The sequence below is a fragment of the Struthio camelus genome, chromosome 14 (assembly GCF_040807025.1).
Source record: "Struthio camelus isolate bStrCam1 chromosome 14, bStrCam1.hap1, whole genome shotgun sequence".
NCBI classification, from domain to species: Eukaryota; Metazoa; Chordata; class Aves; order Struthioniformes; family Struthionidae; genus Struthio; species Struthio camelus.
The window spans coordinates 6,082,923-6,104,338 of NC_090955.1; the positions used below are offsets into that span (position 1 = coordinate 6,082,923).

The 21,416-nt window shown below is 49.2% G+C and overlaps 1 protein-coding gene across 48 annotated transcripts in view; it reads left to right on the forward strand.

The window, feature by feature from the left end:
• FOXP1 (forkhead box P1) overlaps positions 1 to 21,416 on the forward strand; it is a 388,378-nt gene that overhangs the window by 286,285 nt on the left and 80,677 nt on the right. The window contains exon 1 of one of the 48 annotated variants that reach the window (XM_068907716.1): positions 15,313 to 15,427. The exons of 43 other annotated variants lie outside the window; for them this stretch is intronic. The gene's annotated coding sequence lies outside the window, so the exon portion shown is untranslated. Of the gene's footprint in view, positions 1 to 15,312; positions 15,428 to 15,484; positions 15,687 to 21,416 lie in introns of those variants that run through there. 4 more of the 48 variants (XM_068907712.1, XM_068907719.1, XM_068907715.1 and 1 more) reach the window with 4 other exon arrangements.

Sequence of the window (21,416 nt, forward strand, 5' to 3'; positions counted from 1 at the left end):
TACGTTTTAAATAGGACATATCCCGTTCTGAACTTCCATGGACTCTATCAGCCTTAATTTTCCAGGCTCTTTTGTAGCGGGGGGATTTTCCGCGGCCGCCTGTCGCGGGGAATGGCAGAACTGGCCTGTTTCCTCCTGTCTTAATGTAGCAGTCCCACTGCTTTCCGCAGCAAAGTAACCGGTTTTTAGGGACTACAGGAGCGCGTTCAGCAGCGCGCGCCGGGGAAGAGCCCGCCAGATACCTGTTTCATCCTGTCCTTTTGGGTTCACGGTTTGCAGCGAATGACGGCGGGGGGAAAAAACGCTACGGGAAAAGCGCTGTGGGTCAGAAGTCTTTGGGGGTTAAAAGGCGCTTTCGGGGAACGCAGCCTTACGTTGCAACCCCGCGAAAGGCTCGGGAACGCCGGTTTGAGCGCCGCTTGGGCGCTTGACAGCTTTACGACTGTCTAGGCAGGTTGGCAAAATATTTTGTGTGGTGCGTGCAAAGGAGAAACTTGTTACGTTGCTGAAATGTTTTTATATGCGTGATAAATGTAATCTGCCTTGTATAAATTACTAATCTATTTAGAGGTGTAACATTAATGGCGCATAATCTCGATTCATTGAAAGCCTAGAAAATTAGAGTAGACTGAAGGCACAAGAAAGAAATGTACTTTGTGTCAAGATGAAGTTCGATGAAGCATAGAGAAGATGGAATAGATTATTAAATAAACTTTGAGAGAAGATGGAAAAGGCACTGAAATCTCTCATTTTGAAAGGAATTAGTTTACTTGATTATATGCAACTGTATCACACTCAGGAAGGTATAAGACAAATGAAAGCAAAACAAAATTTAATTGAGCTATTATTTTGCAGGCTTTGGCTCCGTTTCAGACAGCCTAATCAAATTGTGCTTTGCTCAAATAACTAATGTTAAACGCAGTCTACCGACAGATGTTTAAACGGAGACTAATTGGGAAATCTGCATCCTGGGCTTTGGCACGTCTCGTCGCAGAAGCGGTGGGTGCGGTGGCCCGGGGTCGTGCGGCAGGGCCGGCCGCGGCGGTCGGGAGGCAGCCCCTCGCGCGGGCAGGCGCCCCGGCTGAGCCTTTTCTTAGCCCTCGCGCCTCCTTGGCCGTTCTTGCCGCTCCGGCGTGTATTTTTTTCCAAGCGGTAAGGCGGCCAAGAGCGTGGTGCTCCGCAGGGCCGCGTGGATCTCCGCGGTGCGTTGCTGCACCGCGTTAAACGCCTTGGGCCGGGTTTGTCTTCAGGCGGAGTCACAGCCGTCCCGCAAGTCCGCTGTCGGTACCGCGGGGATGGATTTAGTTGCCTCTGTCTGATCTTTCTTTCAAAATCGATTTTACCCCAAGGTAGCTCCGGCGGTGTCACCCGGCGTAGTTCCGGTTTACACGTCGGGAGCAATCGCACCCGCTGAGGTTTATTATTAGGATGTTTGGTTTTGTGCACCTTGCTGTTCGTCGCAACTTTGGGGCCAGACTGCTGCTCCTTGCTTTTGCGTGGCTGTGTTACGGCCGGGCCTGGAGCGGCAGCGGCGCGCGCGGTGCCAGCGCTGTGCAAAGGGGGGACGTGGCTCGGGTCGCGCGCCTTTTTTATGAAATGGAGAGGCGAGGCGAGCTAACGTTTTCGATGTGCGGTTTGAGGAGGGAGGCGAAGTGAGTTGCCCAGCGTGTTAGAGGGTGTCCGTAGCAGGGCCGCGTGGTGACCTCGGCTCCCCTGCGTCCCCACCCAGGGATGCCGCAACAGGGCGCCTTTCTTTTTGGGCCCGTTCCTGGTAAAATGGTGCGCGGATGAAGCGAGGATACGGTTACTACTGTATCCTCGCATGCACAGGATGCTCACGGTGCACGTTTCACGCACAGGACGCTCGCGGTTGTCCCGTCTTGGCGCAGGTACGGTAGTTGCGTACCGAGAAGAGATGCAGTTGCTCCCTGAAAGCTTGTGAAAGCAAAAGTGCTTATTCGTCTTGTCCACAGCCTTGTAGAGGTGGTGGGCTCAAAACGCGGAAGGGAAGGTAATGTCTTTGCCTTGGCTGTGGACTAGTTCTGCCCCAGGGACTGTATTGTCCTGAAGCGTTGGGTGCATTCAAAGTGAAGTGAGAACTTTTGGAAGAAACGCCGGTCTTTGTCCATGCAGTCATGAAGCAAAAGGCAAAAATCAGAAATACTTGTTTAAAATTTCCCACCTTCCGTTGGAGAAACTTTTATTTTTCCCCAGTAGAAGTGTCCCGGCTGACTCAAGCGCGCGGCTAAACATCCGACGCAAGCTGGCTGGGAGATGCCAGCCGCCAGCCTAGCCCGTCGGTTCATAGCCACGGCGCTGGGTCAGTCGGCTTAATCCTCTTGTTTTCTCTTGCGAGAACGGGCTACGTGAAGACCTCTTTGTTGATTATCCGTGCCGGTTGTCACTAGTTGCGCTGTGAATTGATGAAACTCCCAGTCCCGGTCTGACATGACTTCTCTCGGGGCCAAGGCAGGGACCTGTGACCCTGAAGCTGGATTATAACCAATGCCTTCCTTTCTCAGGGAAGTGTCTTTTTCAGTTAGTGCTGGTTTTGTGTGGTCTTAATAGCCAGTATATAATGGAAAGTAGCCAATCTGACTGTAAATATATATATATATATAAAATATATATGTAATTTACCAATTGGAGCCCTACAAAAGACAGATTATATTTTATGGCTTGTAAACAGCAGGGCAGATATTTCAGGAAAACGGCAGACAGCTGTAATTTTGTGAATGTGCACAAATTACTTGGAAAACAAATATTCCTCTGCCTACACAGCTGTATTCACAACCTGGGGACCAGAATACCTTTTGCATGATGCTCGTACCTGATTCTGTAGAGCGTAATAATGCTCAAATGAAGAAAATGTGACTTAAAAGGAAGGCAGAATTAACGCTCTCTGCGAAAACCTGTGTTACTGCTAGGGTGTGTTGGCACTGCAGTGGATAAACCACTTCAGGAAAAATGAGAACTAGCCGGAGCATTTATTCCCTCTCTGAGCTGTCATTTCTGGACACGCAGCACTTTCCTGCGTGCCGGCGGTTCTTTTTGTGCTGTCCTTTTATTGTGTGATAAGGAGTTTATAAAGGAAAGCCTGAACAGCATGAGCGAAGGGAGAGAAAAGCCCTAAAAGTGAAAACTGGGCGAAGCAAGAGCGAGCAAAGCACCAGTTGGCAAGAGCCAAAGGCCTCGCATTGATTTTGCTTTTAACTTTGTGCGTACGCAAAGCCTGCGTGGATATAGGTTAACTTCCTTTGCTCAATAGTTATTGCTGTGTTACTTGTCTTCAACGGGAACAATAAGCACTTTGTTGAGCGGCTTGAAAGCCTGCCCCGTTTCGTTCCGTCTCCTGCATCTCCGCCGGTTTTACGTGGGTTTTTTTAAGGTCGGATCGCTGACCCTCCGACACCGGGGGGGGACCGTCGCCCCGCTTTGCAGCGTCCTCCGCCGCCGCGAAACCTGGCCTGCCTTGGCGCGGAGCATCGCGCCTTGCCCGTGTGGGGCAGGGTAAGCATTTTAAAGGAGAGGCGAAATAGCCGAGAGGTTATCTTTCATCAGAAGAGCTTGTGGGAACAGTCGGCGAAAGAACTAGGAACAGGAGGAAGAAGAGCCGTATGGGCAATGGCTGCGCTTCTCTTGCCTAGCCCTCCGAGATGCTCCCCAGCGCCGTTCGCAGAAGGGGCGAATTCCTCGTCGCCGGGAGCCGCGCTAACCCTCGAACGGGCGCGTGGAGCGGAGGAGAAGCAGCGCGGACAGATGTCGGCACCGATTTCACCCTTCCCAAGCCACGGCAGCGGTTTCCGCTGCTGGGAATAGGTGGGCCCGAGACCTGCGCTGGGGAACAGCGCTTTTTGGAAGAGGAGCGCTAATACAGCTGAGAACGTAGTTAGGGTCTTTCTAAATCACATCATCCACGACCGGCAGGACGAGAAATAGTAGGTTGATGACTTTTTTTTTAATGTCTCTGCAAGGCTCCATAGTGGTTATTTTTACTTGTTGCTTGGAAAGTGTGCTCCTTCCGAGTCCTCCGTGCAGCCGTGTCCGCCGAGAAGGAAAACAAAACAATTTCTTCTGGGAGAGCCCCGCGGTGGACACACCACACCAGCAATGACAGCTGCAAAGTTGTTTTGTTGCTAATTCTGCAGGAGTGAGTGGAAGGGACCACCCTGTCTTTAAAAAAAAAAAAAAAAAAAAAAGGAAAGAAAGAAAAACAAAACCAAAAAAGCTTTCCAGTTTGGAACTTTGATTTTGCTTTAAAAAAGCAAAGCAAAAAAAAAAAAAAGGCATTGAACAGCCTTATTCCTTGGGCACCATCATATGAATAAGTAGTGGGGGCAGTTTTTTCGTTTCGGGTTAATTTTACCTAACGCTTGGAGGAGGCCTGTTCTTTTGCTCCTGGGCTTTGCCGCTGAAGTACTTTTGTTTGAAAACACGAGGAAATTCAGTTTCCCAGCGTGCCTCGCAAGTCCGGGCAGTTGCAGAGGGCTCCCGTGCGGGCGGCTGAGGCTGGAGCTGGTCGTCCCGGGGAACCGCGGCCCCGACCGGCGTTCCCGCGAGCCCGATCGCTCGGCCAGCCTTGGCCGTCCCCCGCGAGCAGCCCCCGACGGACGGCTGAAACGCTGCAGAATTGCATTTGCTGGAAATAGAAATAGCGGAAGGGAAAAAAAAAAAAAATCCTTCCTCCGAAAATCTCACCGTCTGGTTTTTTTTTTTCCTTTCCCCCACCCCAACCCAGTTCTTGCTTATGTACATTAGAAAAAAAGAAAAAAAAAAAATGCCGGCTTTGCATTGTTAGCGTAGGTTTACGAGCCAGATTGTGCCAAGGAGGAACACTGATGCGTCTTCCCCTGAGGTATGGAAAGATCTATGTGTGCGAAGCAGGTGTTTTCGTTTGTTTAATTGGAGCTGAGTTTAGCACAATATTACAGATAAATGAATTACACGTGTTCAGTAATTCATAGAAAGTGATCGTTGTTTTGCTTAGACGCTTGTCTTCAGATTTAGCTTCGCAAAGATAGCGCGCCGGCAGAACTGGATAAAGGCTCTTTTACCAAAAAAAAGAAAAGAAAAGAAAAGAAAGAAGAACCAAAGCCTGCGCACCTGAGGGAAGTCTGCTGCCTGCTTGCTAAAACAGCACTAACTGTTTAGATCAGAACATTTTCGGTGTCGATAGTATCCTGTTTTGACAAACTGCAAAAACCACAAGTCTCAAAGAGAAGCACGGGGGCCCGCGTCGGTAGTCGCCGGCCCCTCTCGGCAGGAAGCCTTGGGGCGCCGCCGGGGCGCGCGGGCCCTTACGTGCCGGACCGGGGAAGCGGTCCGGCGGGGTCCGCCGTGCCGGGGTTGCGCGCCCGCGTCGCTCGACGGTGAGAAAACAGGTTTGCTTCCTCCGGGCTTTTCTCGTTAGGACGTTTTTCTGCACCTTTTTATTTTTTTCCCCACCCTTACGCCATGTAGGAAACTACAACACTTTTGAGCTTGCAAACTCAAAAATGCCTCCGGCCCTAAGGCGCTCTCCTTCAAAGGGCAAAAACACCCGGAGAACAGGGCGCTACCGAAGCCCCCCTTGCGGTTTTGAGCCGGCCCGGCCCTTGGCCAGGTTGCAGCTGGGTAGTTAAGTCCGACTTACCTGAACTTCCTGTGCAGGTGCGCGTGTAAACGCATCAGCGTGCTCTGCAGCCTTATGAACGAGCGGCTCCGGGGGCGGTTGAGCACCGGGCGCGGAAAGTCGCGCCGAGCCGCGGGGAGCCTGTTGCTGGCGCTTTTTCCCTCCACCGGGTGCTTCAGACCGAGCTTTTGGGTTAAAGGAGCACTTGGCGCAGAAGTTGCTAGCGGAGGTTGCTGTTGTCTCGGGAGCCCCCGGAGGTGTCCCCAGGGCGAAGGGACGTGTGATGAAGGCAGCCCGTCCTCTGCCTCCCGCCTGCTCAAGTAGCTGGCGCAACGAAAGATGTTACGTTAAAAGCAGGTTTTGAGAGAGCAGAGGGAGAAGCGCCCAGCGTTCGCTGTAAGCGGGCGATACCCGGACGGGCTGCCCTTGGCGCGGCGCGAGCGGCTTCTCTGCCCTTTCCGAAGGAAGCCGAGGGACGCGGCGGAGGGCGCGCGGGCGCTCCTCTCACGAGTGCCTCTGCGTCCTCCGGGTTGAACCGTGCCCGCAGCACATGGCTCTTGGCGACGGGTTGGAGGCTTTTACAGCTATTGCTTTTTTTGCTTCCTTTCCTGCGGCGCGCGTTGCCAGAGCGCTTGCTCCGCGGAGGCTCCTGGGAATTAGCGTGTGTCCAAACCCAGCAGCAATCCCGGAAGATTTGCGGCGGCGTAATCTATAAACTTTTAATTACATATACGGCTGAGGAAAGAGCTTGAAAGTTCTTTAAACTCTTTGTTCGCCGATGTATATTAAGAAGTGCCCATCCCACACGTGCACACACGCACACACCCTTTTCCTTCCTTCCTTCCTCCTTTTACACCCACTTCCATCAAGGCTTTGGCTCGTGGCATCCTTCCTTACCCCGGCCGGCCCTGGCGCGGGCTCCCGGCGGCGGCCGGCCGGCCGGGGCGTCGGGTGACCGAGCCCAAGGCGCCGGGTGCCCAGGGTGCTGTTTGCCGACGGTGCAGACGCTGCGGCAGGCTCTGCTGGGGATGGGGAGAAGCTGCGAGTCCAATGAGATGCAAATGGTTTGCCATGCCGCCTTGTTAAACGTATCGTAGTTTTCAAATCGTTTGCTCGTTAATTGTGTCTAAGTAGCTGCCACTTAAGACAACCCAAAAGTTTCCAGAAATTGTTTTTTTTTTTTTTTTTTCCTTTTGACTGTGTGTGAAAGCAGCACCGATGCCCTAGCTGGGCTGCTTGGACGTGGCACTGTTGAGCTGGCACTTTCCGAATGAAAGTCTTCCCTGGCAGTGCTTGCTTCTTTTGTCTTCACCCCTCCCTGTAAAGGAGAAATAGTCATCGTGTTATTTTTCTTCCTGAAACCCTCAATACCTTTAAAAGATAATACAAGGGGAGACCCAAGGGCTTAGGAGATTTATACGGGAGATAGCTTGCTTTCCCCTCTATTTAGGCAAGCCTGACGAACCTAGGTCAGACGTCGGGGTCCCTCTGAGACAGATGCTGCTGCCCCTGGGTCGATGGGGCTTGAAAGGATCCCAGGGGTTTGGGGGATGCTTAATTCTTTTGGGCCCTTTGAAACTCTCGGCCATTTCTATGTAGACGTATGTCTACGCGAATGTATTTTAGAAGTAATCCAGCCATGGTGGGCATGTTAGCCGTGAATTTCCTGCAGACACGAGCATCACGGGCGCTGCTGGAGATGCTCGTTCTGCTCGAGGCTCTGTGCTCATGGGCATGGTGGCAGGTGACTTCACATCGGTTGTGCAGCCAAGGGAAGGTCGCCATCCGCAGCACCTTTAAAGCTCACTCTTGTGCACGTTGAAATAAACGGCAAAGTTTCTCTTGGCTCCGGCTGAGCAACACGAGGTCTCCGCTGACCTGAGTTCAGCTTGGTTTAGAGCTGATTTTGATCATACCTCGTTGCTAGCTTTGGCATAGAGCAAGCTACATGGTATCGTTTGTGTTTTGTGTTTGAAGTACAGTCCCAGAAAATGAAAAATAATATTTCCATATCAGTGCGTTCTTTCTTCCTAGATGGAGTTGAGGGCTCCACCCTGCGCGCGCCTCTGGCTGCTGTTTGCCAGCCTGCCCGTTTCCGGCGCCGGACCCTCATCCCTTTTCTGCCCCATGTTTCCAGGGATGTTCCCTTTGTGTTCTGTTCGCATCTTTGTTGTGTGGCAGGATCAGTAATAATAGTTAATAATTATCAGTTCAATAGCACTCTTCACCTTCAAAGCAATTTTGGGCATTAAATCAGTGCAGCTCCGCTGGCAATATTACAATGTCGACTTGCTACTTCACCAGTGTCACAGAGGCAGCAAACACTGCGCTTTTACGTAGGCCAAAATAGGGTCTTTTTTTTTTTTTTTTGTTTTAAGAGCCCAAAAATTGGCAAAAGATAAAATTTTCTCCGAGGCTGACACTTTGTTTGCCAAATTTCAGCAGAGAGCCAGTTTTTAAAGCTGAGTAATAAACACCTGAAAAGTTCTGGTTTATAATGGCAGTGCTGAAAAGCCATTAAGCAAATGGCCATAATACAAGAAAGCTCTCTTAAACTCTTGGAAAAACCTGTTAAAGCCGGCCCGAGCCTCGGGGACGTCAGCCTCCGGGGAGGTGCGGGCAGCGAGGTGGCGGCACACCCCGAAGCAGCCCTGCTTTGGCTTGTTTGCTCCTCGGGACCTACCTTCCTAAGGTTGCATACGGGCTCAGCCGCCTCCGACCGTCTCCTCTTCACCAGCTTAATCTCCCCTTGCAGCGGGTGCTGCTGCGACACAGAGCGGCACGAACAGTGTAGTGAAATAGTAAATCGACCCGTAAAAGAAATTAGTAGGTGAAGGGAACCGCTCTTAATGTGCCAAGCCAAGATGTGTAATTATACCCGAGGACGTTTCCAAACTAATACGTGCTGAAGGTGTAAACCTATTAAAGGAGAGATTTTTCTGTACAGGGAACTTATGTAGATAGAAGGATTTGCACTGTATTTTATTCTTGTATTATAAGGTATAAGGAACGTTTGAGCAAATCCAGTCATTCCTATTATTGCAATATCATGCGTTTTTTCATACCGTTTTATGTGGTTCTTCAAAAACTTTGGCACTAATTCTCCTTATATTGTTAGGAATTTTCTTTTACAAACAGAGTTCTTTTTCTCAAATAGTTAATTAGATTTTGAACTTCAAATACAGTACTTTTTTTTTTTTTTCCCCCAAGAATAGGGGTGTTAGATCCATTGTGCCGGCCAAATTACAGTTTGGATAGTTACATTCTCTCTGCTTAATCACCCTGCAATTTCATTTGAGTGAAGGATTTTGTGCCTCAGGTGTCCCGAATTCCTTCAGAGGGCCGTATGGCGAAGTCGCTGCCACGATCCACCCCAGAAGTGGCTGGTTTAATGACGGAAAATTGTTGTCTCCTCACAGAGCATAAATAACAGAGTTTTGCTCACGGAGATGGATTTTTTTGTAGCGTTACTCCGTTCTTCTACTTGACAGTGCATCTGTATTTCCTACCCAAGCAGCCCTGCCCCAGGTCTCCAGGCAAATCTTTCTCTTGCTATGTGAATGCAAATCTGTTTGAAGGGGCCCCAGACAAATTCCTTTATTTGCTGGAGCTCACGCACCCGTTTCACTCCCGGCGGCCCCGGACCCGCTGCCTGCCCCACGCAGGTCCTGCGGGCTCTGCGCCGGGCACGGGGAGGCTGTGGATATTCGGAGCTGGGGGTGCAGCGACGCTGTTTTTCTTGCCACTCCGTGGGAGAAAGGAATTGCAACATGCAGTAGCCGGATTTGGGTAGAAAACGGCCATGAGCTTGCTTGCAGCGAGGGGTCTGCTTGGGCTTGGCCAGGGGGAGGGAGGACCCTTCTATTTTCATTGGATTCGGGTCCTGTTTACTTGGGGGCGAGCGATGGATCATGCCATTGCAGGGTGGTAGGCTCACGAGAGGCCAAAGTGGAAGTGCACCCCCCAAAAAAGCCCCAAAACATGCAATGAGCCGTTCATCGTGCTGCGAAGACATATAAATTGATTGAATGACCCCAAGGGATCCAAGTCCAGAGCGAAGTCCTAGAGCTGGGATGCTGGCTTAGCTCGTGTGGCCGGCTGTTTCTTTTCCACGTGAAACCAAACGTGTAGCATCAAAACGATGGACATGGCCAAAGGCCAGCGAGTAGATGTCGGGATGGGGCAGCCCCGGCTGCACTGAGCCAGGACGAGTCTCCCAAAATCAGGAGAGAGCGAGTAGCAGGAAAGGCCCCTGCGGGCGCTGCAGGGTGGTGACCAGGAGGAGGCCACCATTGCCACCCACTCCTTTTGGGAAAAAAAGCACTTTACTTGTAAACTTGGGGGGAACGAGGGTGTTTGGTAGCTCCTCCTAGTAGCGCAGTGCTGAAGAGAGGTAGTTTTGGTCAAGGGGACTTGCAATCCAGTGTGGCAAGCGCAGGTGACCTTGGAGGACTTCCACGTGTATTCGTGCTGGCAGGAAGCCGTCTTGGCTTCAACGTTGTTTGCCAACTTCGGAAATTACACAGTTTTTGCCTCTCTTTGACGTTTTGGAAATGCGTTTTCTCCCCTGGTCATGGAGATTCAGGCATCGTGACCCCCATTTCCTTGGACAGGAGCAGTGGGATGGCAGAGGAGCCGTGCAGCTCTTCCCTCGGGCGCGTCTGCCGCGCGACGGCTTTCCTTGTGCCCCCATCCCACCGCGGAGGCTGCTGCCTCCGCACCTCCTTAGGAAGTAATTCAGGGTGTTGCTCTGTTGCATTTACAGAATTAACTGTTTTCTTTTTGAAAGGAAAGATGAGCAAAAGCTCCTCTTCAGCTGCCTTTTTTAAGGAAATGTATATTTTGAATGTTGGAGAAAAGCTTGACCGACGAGTCAACTAAATGTACTGTGTCAAGAAACCTTAGGGACCACTGAAATGAGAACAGTGGCCCATTCCTGCTAAGAAGGCCTTTTACTGGAAATGCGCTGACACGCGTTCCCAAGAGAGCGAGTAAAAAGCAGCAAGGCGCCCAACACTAATACAGGTTATTCTCCCAGACAAGCCAGAATATATAGTTTGGCGCTCTTCGGTTGCGTTTGAGTAAGCAGTGTAATGGGCTAATAGGCATTTTTACATAAAAGGTCTCATATTTCATCAGAGTTATTGTGACTTTAAATCTGTGCAATATATGTGTGCATGTGTGTGTAGAAGTTGTTGTGCAGGTAGGTTTGATTTTTTTATAGGGGTGGTTTCTTGCGGTGGTTGTCAGGATGAGGTGAAGCATCAAGTCTCCTGATTATAGAAGCAAAATTACCAGGAGAGGGCAGTGTATATAAAACTATATGTCAAGCCGAGCTGTACCTGCGTTAGCCCCAGAGAGTGGTGTTCCACCTCCAAAGGCGAAGCCTGGCGCGGGCGCTCGGGCAGGTCAAGCTCAAATTGCCTGCCGTTAAAATAATGCATCTAGCCAGTAAGTGGGAGATGATCTATTTGGTGTGCTCAGGAGTTCAGCAGTTAATGCTTACCGGCGAAAAAATCATTTGATTGACGTTTGTTTTGTTGATGCTTCCTTCTGAGCTGGGTTTTGTTTTTTTTTTTTAAACCATGGCGACTTTAACATAATGACAAAATACCTACTTTCCCTCTTGGAGCCGTAGCTGTTGTCGTGCCTGGCAGAGTATTTTGGTACACAGTGGTCATTCTTTTAAAGTAGAGGTGTTGCCATCTCCTACCAGATATCACCACTGCTATTTCCTACCCGGAGCAGGAATTTGTGGTTTTCTCTGTGTGACCACTGTGCTTCAACCTATGGCAAGAATGGCGTTTTAATGGAAAATGCGGCATTTCCTCCACTGTACGTGACATAAATGCTACCTCACATAATTAAGGAAAGTAGCAGAGAACAGTTAGTGGTGATTGCCTTTCAATATATTGTGTACTTCGGGGCAGAAAAATAATTTATGAATAATGCCCGTGCATACTTGGAACAATTTGCACACTGTGCTGTGAGTGATGCAGACCTGCTGGTACAAGTGTGTGCTAATAAATTTTACTTTGTGGCGGAAACAAGAGATTACAGTTTATTAGGAAAGGAGATGGCAATTTATTAAGATCAATCAAATATGAACGGAGAGCAAAATTGTTGCTGTTTTTATTTATTTATTTATCTTGAAGCTTGGGGGGGGTGCAATTATATAAAATTTGCTGTTTACCTGTGATGTTTGATTCATTATTAATATTTTTATGTTTAGAGGGAACCATAATTTCGCTGAAATGTCTTCCATAACTCCCGCACAATCATATTCATAACTCACCTGAATGTTGACACATCCTGCTGTGTATATATAAATTAACTAGTAACATTGGCATTATAAAATGATGCATTAAATGAAGATGTGAATGGTAATTTAAAGCATGCCATGAAGTGAAATTTAAACCATTGTACAACACTGAGGGGATTTAAAGTGGCTTCTTCCCACAGAATTTGCAGGGGCAAGAAGGAAAATGACAGTTTCACATCAAAAAAAGAGGTGCAACATAGACACAGACATTGCCGAAACGTTAATGGCGTCTGTCTTTAGAAACACTGTCACCCTAAAAATCACTTTTCTGCCTGAAAATATTTTAATGCGTGGTGTCAGTTAGGATTATTAAAAATGAGCACACAAAAAAAAATGTTTACTTTGTGCTTTTTCTCAGCACTTTGTGGATAATAAGTTTCACTGTTTCCTGTTTAGTCAGTTGTTTTCCCCATTTGTTTTCTTAGGTCTTTCAAACAGCAACAAGGGAGAATGAAGCATTCTCAAAACAGGAAAATGTGATTTAACCCCAGAAAAATGGGCCTGGGGATTCCAGAGTGGGAATAGTATCCGAGATGACTTTTTAACTCGGAACTGCAAAAAAATAAGCAGCTTGCTTTTAACCAGGCAGTCCTTCACAGTCCTGCGTTTCCCGCGCTCGCAGCCAGCGTTACCCCCGAGTTTGCCGCGTCTCGGCTCTCTCGGTGTAGCACGTCTGGGTAGCGCTGCTGGTCGCGAGCAACGTCGCTGAAGTCCGCCGGTTTTACTCCAAATCTGTGGTGCGGTAGCCGAGTGCAGGATTTGACCCACCACCTGTTTCTGGAGAGCGAAACGGGACCCGTTTGGCCCGGGCTGCCCAGGGGGAACGGTGCTGAGGACAAGAACAGATGAGCAGCTGTCTTAGGTAGAAACTGTCCTGTATTGGGACTAGGCGTAAAATTCCCTAAATTTAGGGCAGGTTGACACTGATTAGAAGAAGTTGCACTATGTATTTGCTTTTTTCCCCACTGCCCCGTAGGCAGCTGGGGCTTTTCTCTTGGCAAGTCCATGGCTTCGGTGTGAATAGTTAACCAGCAGAAGTCTGTTACATGTAAAGTAATGGCACAACAAACCCATTGCTTCCACTGTAGGCATCTTTGTCGTAACACATAATCTGTTTCTCTGACTCAGAGCCTAGTACCCATCCTACATTCCAGTGATTTTTTTCTAAGATTTTTTCTTTTACCTGTTGCTGCCACTTACTATGAATCGAATTTCCCTGGCTTGCAGCACCAAGCAGCCACCTAGCCCACCACTCTCATCCCCACTTATTTGTTGTGTGTTCTGTTTTGAAGATCCCTGTCGGGTGTGATTGATTGTATCTGTGATGACTGTCCATAATTGAATGGATTTAAAGTAGGAGTTTATGGTTCTTCTTGGTCTTCTGAAATATTTTGCTGGCTTAGAAAGGCATTTCTATTTCATGGTGAGCGTACTTAACAAGTGCTACCGTCTCCGTTACTAAGGGAGTAGACTGAAGTTCTCAGCCCACAGCAGATGTTGGGCTGAGCTTGCAGGTATGAAGCTGTTATATGAAAGGGCATAAAATGCTGTAAAAATACTGCTTGCCGGATCTGTAGCCAGCGTGCCGTGCTTAGACAGCAACTTTCATTTTCAAAGTGTTTTGCAAGTATTGGTCTACAGGAGATCCCGAAATGAGTAGCTGCCTCCCCGTTCTGCGATGCGGAGGCAAGGCTGTTGAGGCCATGGAGCGTCTCTGACAAGGTGGGCATGCAGGCAGCTCCGGAGCCAGGCCGGACATCTCCCAAACTGAGTTCTCAGAAAGAGGGGCCTCCACAGCTCTTTTAAAAAAGAAAAATGTCTAGGTGGCTTGCCCAAGGCTGGGGAGAATTGTCAGTGCCAGAGCCAGGATTATGATTTTGCTTTCCACAGCCTTACGCTTGCAGTGGGCTGTTTCTTTGCCTTGGAAAGAGGAGAATTGCCTTGAACAAAGTGGTAAGCTTCGTGTCGTCCCGCTTCTCCGCGGAGATCGTGGGAGAAGGGGCTGCCGTGGGGCTGCATGTGCCTGGCGGTGGCTCTGTTGGAAAGTACGAATCGAATGCGTGACTTGATCGGGATTTTGTGCCACGTTAGTGCCAGAAGTGTGTGCTGGGGAAAACGAGATCAGAAATTCCCATGCTGGGGTCTGTGGAGCATCTTAGGGCAGGTCTGCCGAGCGCTGCCAGGTCGCCGGCCCCCTCCTCCTCTTCAGCTGCGACACGTACTGAGAGTATGGGAAACGCGCCGAGCTGCTGCTTCTCACGGAGGCTCCTGTTCCCTGTGAGCAGTTGGTGATGCTGCAGCGATGCTCTTTGCAAATGCTCCACAAGAGAAACTATTGAAAAGTTTTAAGTCTCTGTATTCTGGAATATATTCCCCAAGCAATTTGAGTTGCTTGAGATTACTTTGAAGTCCAGGACAGGAGGGGGTTCTCTGCAGCGCAGGCAATAATTACTCCTAGCTCACCGCGTGCGTTACCGATTGATATTGTTACTGAATGCTCCGCGTGTCGGGCTTGTGTGTGTGTGTTTATTTGGGTGGCTTTGCACGCCTGCGGCCGTTCCCGTGCGCCCCCCGCGCTGCCCCTTTAAGAAGCAGGCGCGCTCGCATCCATGTAGGCTGCTCCTGGCAGATTTAGGGTCTTGCAAAAGATGCCCTTAGTCCCTTATTAAATATTCATAAGAGGGTGGGGTCACATTTTTGTGACCTGGGGCGGGGGGGGGGAGAAAAAAATCCCATTAATAAATTTGTTACGTGACACGAAAACACTTTAGGGTGGAAAGCAATCCGTATCGCAGCCCGTTGAACATCAAGCTCGCAAGTTGTCGGTGACCTGGGTGCTTTGTCTTTGCTTCTTGTGAGGTTCTCGAGCAGCAGAACCAGCGGGGCCGCGGTCTCACGTGCCTCGAGGCGCGCCGGTAAGGCGCGTTTCTGGCCCTAGCGCGCTTTCAGTTTGTCACCTTGACTTGCCGGCGAGGTGGCTTCACCTGCCCTGACCGGGGCCCTCGGAAGCCGGGGGGACACGCAGGGGCAGAGCAGGAGCAGCGGAGATGCGAGCCAGGGCTGTCGGCGGAGGGGGAGCGGCCGCCGGCTGGCACAGCATGTTGTCGGCGCGGTGAAGAAGTGGTGCCCGCAGCACGTGGGCGCGCTGCTGCGCGGGGCGCGCTGGCCGCGGCTGGGTCAGCGCTCCGCCGGTGCGGAAAGGAGGGGTGGTGGGGGGGGGGAAGACAGTGCCGGGCGCGTCCGGAGTTGGTGCGCGCTGGTGGGGGGGGGGGGGGTTAACGGAGCGCGCCGTCACCTGCGGGCGGGGCGCGGAGCGGCGCGGAGCGGCGGGGCCGGCCGTGATTGGCGGCGCGGGGCGGAGCTGCGCGGGGGCGGGAGGGGAGGGGAAGGGGGGGGGGAGAAGAGCCGCGCGGGTCGTCAACTCGCCCGCTCCGCGCCGCGCTCCGCCCGCGCCGCTCCATGGCCCCGCGCACCGCCCGCCGCCGCCTGCCCAGGTGGGTCCGCGCAGCGCCGCGCAGCCTGCGCGCTGCGAGTTGAGGAGGAGCGAGCGGTGCGCGGTACCGGGGCGGGGGGGGGAGCTGCGCCGCCAACTCCGCGAAGCAGCCGGGAGCCGCGGCGGCGGAGAAGCGATGCCGGCCGCTGCGCCCGCTCTGCGCTTCCTCCTCAGCGGCATCCTCTTTCTCGCGCCCTGGCTTCCCTCGCCGCTCTCCCCTCGCTCCCCGCCTGCCGCGATGTGTCAATAGCAGAAAGAAGGTATCGGAGGTATTTCTTTGCAACTTCGGCTATAAAAAGTAACCAAACAGTGTTTCTCCCTCTCTCTCTCTTTCTCTTTTTATTTATTAATTTTATTTTCTTATATGTGTATCTGCCTGTCTTTTGTTCTGGTAGTTTTCAGTTTGCATAGTTCCCCGGACTGTTTTGAGCTTAGCGGTACAAGTCGCCGCAGTTCTCGAAAAGAGCAAGAGAAGAGGGCAGAAGCACTGAGATGGATAAAATACTTTTGTCAGGTTTAAATGTCAGGAACCGTGATGGTTGGGTTTATTTGCTAGTCAATTTAGCAGTGGGGAATTAAGTGAGTGAGCTTGCTTTCTGACACTGACTAGTGTTATGAACTCCAGTGGAATAAATGTAACAGGATCTAAATGTAGCTAAGTTAAGTGTCAAGCCTGCAATACAGTATTTCAGTGCAAAGGAGATGATTTTTCTAGGGTGGTGGTAGCGGGGCGGAGGGAACCCTTAGGAAGTGGGTGGTAAGTTTAGAGCAAAGTGCATATCCACTCTTCCTCTTTGGGGTTAACTCCTTCAAACCCAGCTTGTTTTAGAAAACACCGTGTTTTGACTTGCCCTTGTCCTCATGGGCTGTGAAAGCAAAGCAGGTCTGAAAGGCGGCACGTTCGTCGCGGTGTATGTGCCGGTGTTTGAAACTCTACCATTTTATGTTTTTAAATAAAAACAAGTTGGGTGGCAGGAAACGTGAATCATTCGGAGTGACTAAGATCTGTTTGTGAAAACGCAATGGTTGGGTTTATTCTAGCTGTGAGCGCTGAACTGCTCACTAAAATAAATTGCTGAAGTTTATATCTAATGAAGAGTGACTTGGGCATGCCAGCTTGCCTCTTGGTAAGTAAGCTGAGCTGTTAAAACCCTTCTCGTTTGGAGCAAAGCTCGTTTTCATGCCTGCTGCTTGCGGGCCCGATCCTGGAATAACTTGTGAGCGTGGCGTAACTGTGCTCGGAGGGCGGTTTCTGTCTCCCAAGTAGTAGGCGCTCTGCCTGGCGAGTGAATGTTTGCCGGATTGGGCCCCTCCGTGGCGTGCCCTGCCGCGCAAAGCTTTCGGGCCTCTTTCAGCAAGTTTGAAAGCCGTTCTCGTGGCATCTCTCTCTCTTTAAAGTCGCGTCTGCAATGTGCGTTTGTAGGCGAACAGCTCATTAGCGGGTGTATCCGCTCTTGATTGCGTGTTTATGGGTAAGTAGCGGCGGAGGAAACCTCTAAAAGCGGGCAAGCCTCCCCTTTTGCCGTCTAGTGGCAAACGCGCTTTCAGAGGGCTCTGAACGATCGCCTGTGACGCCTTCCCAAAATGTCATTGATAAGGCTGCACGGCTGAAGCCCAAATCCTGCCTGAAGAGAGTAGCTGCCTCGGCCTAGAAAGTGATAGAGCTGAACTGAAAACTGATTGGGCTGACACTTTATAATCAAAGTTGATTTATTGTTCATTAGCAGTGCATTAGCCCTTTCAGGCAAGACGGTTATTTGTGTAGTGGCCTGTCAAACAAAAGACCGCCAGCACCTGTCATTCCCAAACCGTGAGATAAGCAAGCAGATATTAAGATAACGCAAACCGAAATGCACTGCAATGAGGTAAAAGTTCTCGCAATTTCCCTTTAAGAAAGAGCATTTGGTGTCCGGCGCTAGCGCCTGGCCTCTCGATGGGTTAGCCTGGGAGCCCAGCGCGTCGCCTGACCCAGGAGCGAGAGTCGCCGGGGCGAGGAGTCGCAGCCGCTGCGCCCGGCCGGCGTCTCTCGTGATTTCAGAGCACCTCGGCGGTGAGGAGGAGGAGGAGGCGGCGGCTCAGCCGCGCGGCGAGTTGGGAAAAGCCGGGTACTGAACGCGCGAGATACCGACGCTGTTCGGTAGCCTTGGTCTACTTCTGTTTGGGTTTGTTTTTAGCCCCCGAGCAAAGCTGAGGCAGTCCTGGGGTTTGCTGCCTGCGCCCTTCCTCCTCTCCCCGATGGACAGCTGTCACGCAGTGCTGCTCTTACTGGCGGGGGTTAATTATACGAAAACTTGATGACATCACGGTAGAGCTGCGAGAATGTCAAAATACATCTGCTGCCATATTCAGACATATTGCTGTCGGTTCTCTCCCCCTGTATCGGCTCCCCTCCCCTGCTCCGAAAGGAATGATCTCATGACATAAAACAGAAAACAACACAAGTGTCAAAAGAAAACAAAATTAGTGAACTTTTGTCTGCCACCATAGAAACGAGGATTAACTTATGTTATTCCAGAGCATGGAATGGAGACTATCTGCATGAGGATATATAGTGTATTGTCTTCTGTGAATTTTCATTTGACAGGGATTTTGGAGGCTGTGATCTTAATTAAATCTCAACTGACTCAAATAATGCATCTAAAGGCATGCAGTGTTGCGTAACCTTGCTGAGTTGGTAAACCATAAATCATCAGAAAGCTTATGATAGGAAGGGCTGCTTTGAAATTTTTTTTTGTTTGCTGCAGTTGGGGTTTTTTTTTTTTTGGTCTTGTTTAACATACCGTGCTGTACTACTGTGCTTCCCCCCCCCCCCCCCCCCCTGTTTTTTAACAGCTTAATTTTTACTTTAAAAAAAAAGGTAAGCTCCAAGACGTGTTCTGGCCAGTCACTCCAGCTGAACTAAACAGAAGTCATAAATATAATGGGATTGGCAGGGAAGAAATGAAATAGCAGCGCTGGCTTTCTGGGCATCTCTGTGCTAATCGGAAGGGGCGAACGCGTCGGATTGCTCTGCATCTTGACGATCCCTGCACAAATTGTACAACTCCCAGTGCCACGCTGAAATTTATCCTGCAGCGTAAATAGTTACCAGACAACACGGTGCAATCATAACGTATTGCCCGCCGGTTGTAATAGGTCACGGACGTGTTATTGAACTAATGGACAGTGGGCTTTGACGTGTACGCGGGCTGAGCTGATTTTGGGCGTGTGGAATAAAGAAACCTGCCGCAACAGTTGTGGGGAGAACGGTAAAGGATTTTTTTTTTTTTGTTGAAGCTGTTGAGAGTGATGGAGAGCAGTTAGAGCGATTTCTGGTGCCGCCTTTTAACCAGACAGTTCCTATGCACTGATGTTGCTTGCAAATCCCACATGTTATTTTTCAAAGACTGAAGCTAAAAAAATTACTGTCTCGGTGTGCGGTGCTGTGGTTTCTTTACGTATGGTTGCGTGCCCTGGTCAGCTGGAGGAGAGGTAGGGGAAGGAGGTTTCTTGCGTTGCCAAGTTTAAGGAGTTGCACAGCTCCTGTGCTTCCCTGCTCTGTATTTCTTACGGTTTTTTCAGAGCTGCTTTAGAGAAACCCATGCTGGATAGATACAGAACTTGGACTTGCTTTATGAAAACGTTTACCGGCAGCGAGATAACTTGCTGATGTTGTTTTCTCCCCTCTTTGCTAGGGAAAAGCAGCAGCAAGGGGTAGTTTTATCAACACCTGCAGAACTAGATTGTGGGAAAGTCCTGACACCGTAAGCTGAATTTGTTATTGTTTGGCGAAAGGCTTGGCTGGTTTTAAGCAGTTTGTTTGTTTTATTGAAAGCAGAGCTGCATTACTGGAAACTGCTTTGCTGCAGTTCGGTTAAAATATCCTGGGCTGCTTTGTTTTTATAAGGTGCTTACTCGCTCAGCTTTACTTTCCAGTTATAAGGAGAGGGGAAAAAATGCATCATGCGCCCATCTGCAGAACTCAAGTGGCCGTGCAGAGATTTTGGAGAGAAGCAGCAGTAGCAAATATCTCTTCTCCAGCTCCCCCCCCCCCAAAAAAAAAAAAAAAAAACAAAACCTTGCCAGCACAGTTTCCTCTGCTGGAAGGAGGATCTGTAGTTTGTATTGAAGTTGAATGCACGTTAGAAAAAATAGGCTGAATATTGAGCAAATAAGTGGCATTGCTAATTACTCTTTGCACTAGTTTCAGACGGATTTGCCTTCGTCGCTTAGGTAAGATGCTCTGTTATTTTGGAGGGAGACACCCGCAACCTGACAACGGGTTTTAATTTTTAAGCTTTATCTTGCCCTTAAATCTGAAACATCATTGTTCAAATAACTGAGAACAAGGTAAACCAACAACATCAAAAAGGTCGGCTTCTGTGATTTCTCAAGGGCTTGTTATTTTGTACTTTCCAATTCTATTTGATGTCTTGACAAAACAAGATGACACAAGGGAGAATACATTAAATTTTGATTTTTTTCATCTAACCTGTTACAGTCGTGGCAGCTTAATTCCTTTTACTTTTTACCGACGACGGCTTTTTGCACAATTACTCTAATTGCCACGCCACTTTATGAGCAGGTTTCTTTGCGGGTTTCCCATTTGCCTTGATTTTTGCGAGGCGTTTTTTTGAGCGTGTTTTGACCTTTAACACGGCGAGCAGGCTGGTTGGAGTGCGTCTTCATTAGAAGTAAATCAGTGAATGGCGAGATTGTCAAAGAAGCCACTGATGTTTTCTCATTAGGATCTAATTTGCAGCGTTGCGCTTAGCTGCGATGCTCAGATGTAGGTGGCTGCGATAGGTGTGAAAAGCTGCACGCTTTAAGCAAATAAAGTTTACAGCTGTTACAAAGGCTGCACTTGCAACCAGAGTGGCAATACCTAAATGAGTGTTTAAGCAGGGCTGAAGTTAAGTTAATGCCCTTCTGCATTTCCTCTGAACAGCTTGATTGAAGAAGGTGAATGTTTTGCAGCACCTTATTAATTTTTCAGCTGGCCAGCACGGTGTCCGTCTTCTCACATGCCCAAAGTTTGCAGAGCAGGCAGCTAAGCATTTGGCTCCCGTAGGAGAAAATAGTCCTAAAGCGAGGAGGGGGCTGATCATCCCATAGAAATATAGAAATGTGGCTGGGGGGGTGGCTGCAGGTCGTCGTCTTCTTTTTTTTTTTTTAATCCGGCATCGGAAAACGTCCCTCTCTATAACACCACTTCTTTCTGTTCGCATAAAATTCTAGGCATATTAAATGTTGCTGATTCAATCACAGTCTTTTATTATTTAATTAAGCTCCCCTTAATGTATTAATGAATTAATACACAAATGTAGGGAGTCTGACACGATGATCATTCTCAGTATATTAAAGATGTTTGGGAGAGAGAGCAGGTTTCAAGGGGTTTTCAAGGGCGTCGGGGCATTTGGGATGTTTCTAGACAGCGTTGCTTTTGGTTTGTTTGAGGCGTTTTTGGCAGAATATGTTGCTCTAACGTTTCCTTTCCTAAACTCTGGAAAAAATACTGATTTTTTTTTAACTCTTTTTTTTTTTTTTTTTTAAACTGAGTCGTCATAAAATGTCACCGTCATTGAGAATCATGTATAGCAGGTTATAATTTTTGCTTTCTTGTTGGTGGAGCTGGGGGAAAAAATGATAACTTTTTTAAAATGTAAAAAATGATGATGCTAGTCTTGAGGTTGCAATCTCACGCTGGTTATTAAATGAGTATTTGGTTGCGTGCGTTCCGGTTTAGTCTGTATTTGACAAATGTTACATGGAGAAAGGATTTAATTTATGTAAACTTTATATTTTTATGCAAATTAAATGGGTATTTATTATAGCTGAAACAATTATCCTGGCACTTAGTGAGAAACCTGGTGTGCATGAGAAGTGGTAGATAAGATCAGATGTTTCATTCTGTAAACAAATATGAAAATATTCCAGTTTTTCCTGAGCTAGAAAGGACTAGAGAAGGCAGCAGGCATCCTGACATACCTGGAATGTCAGAATCGCCTCCG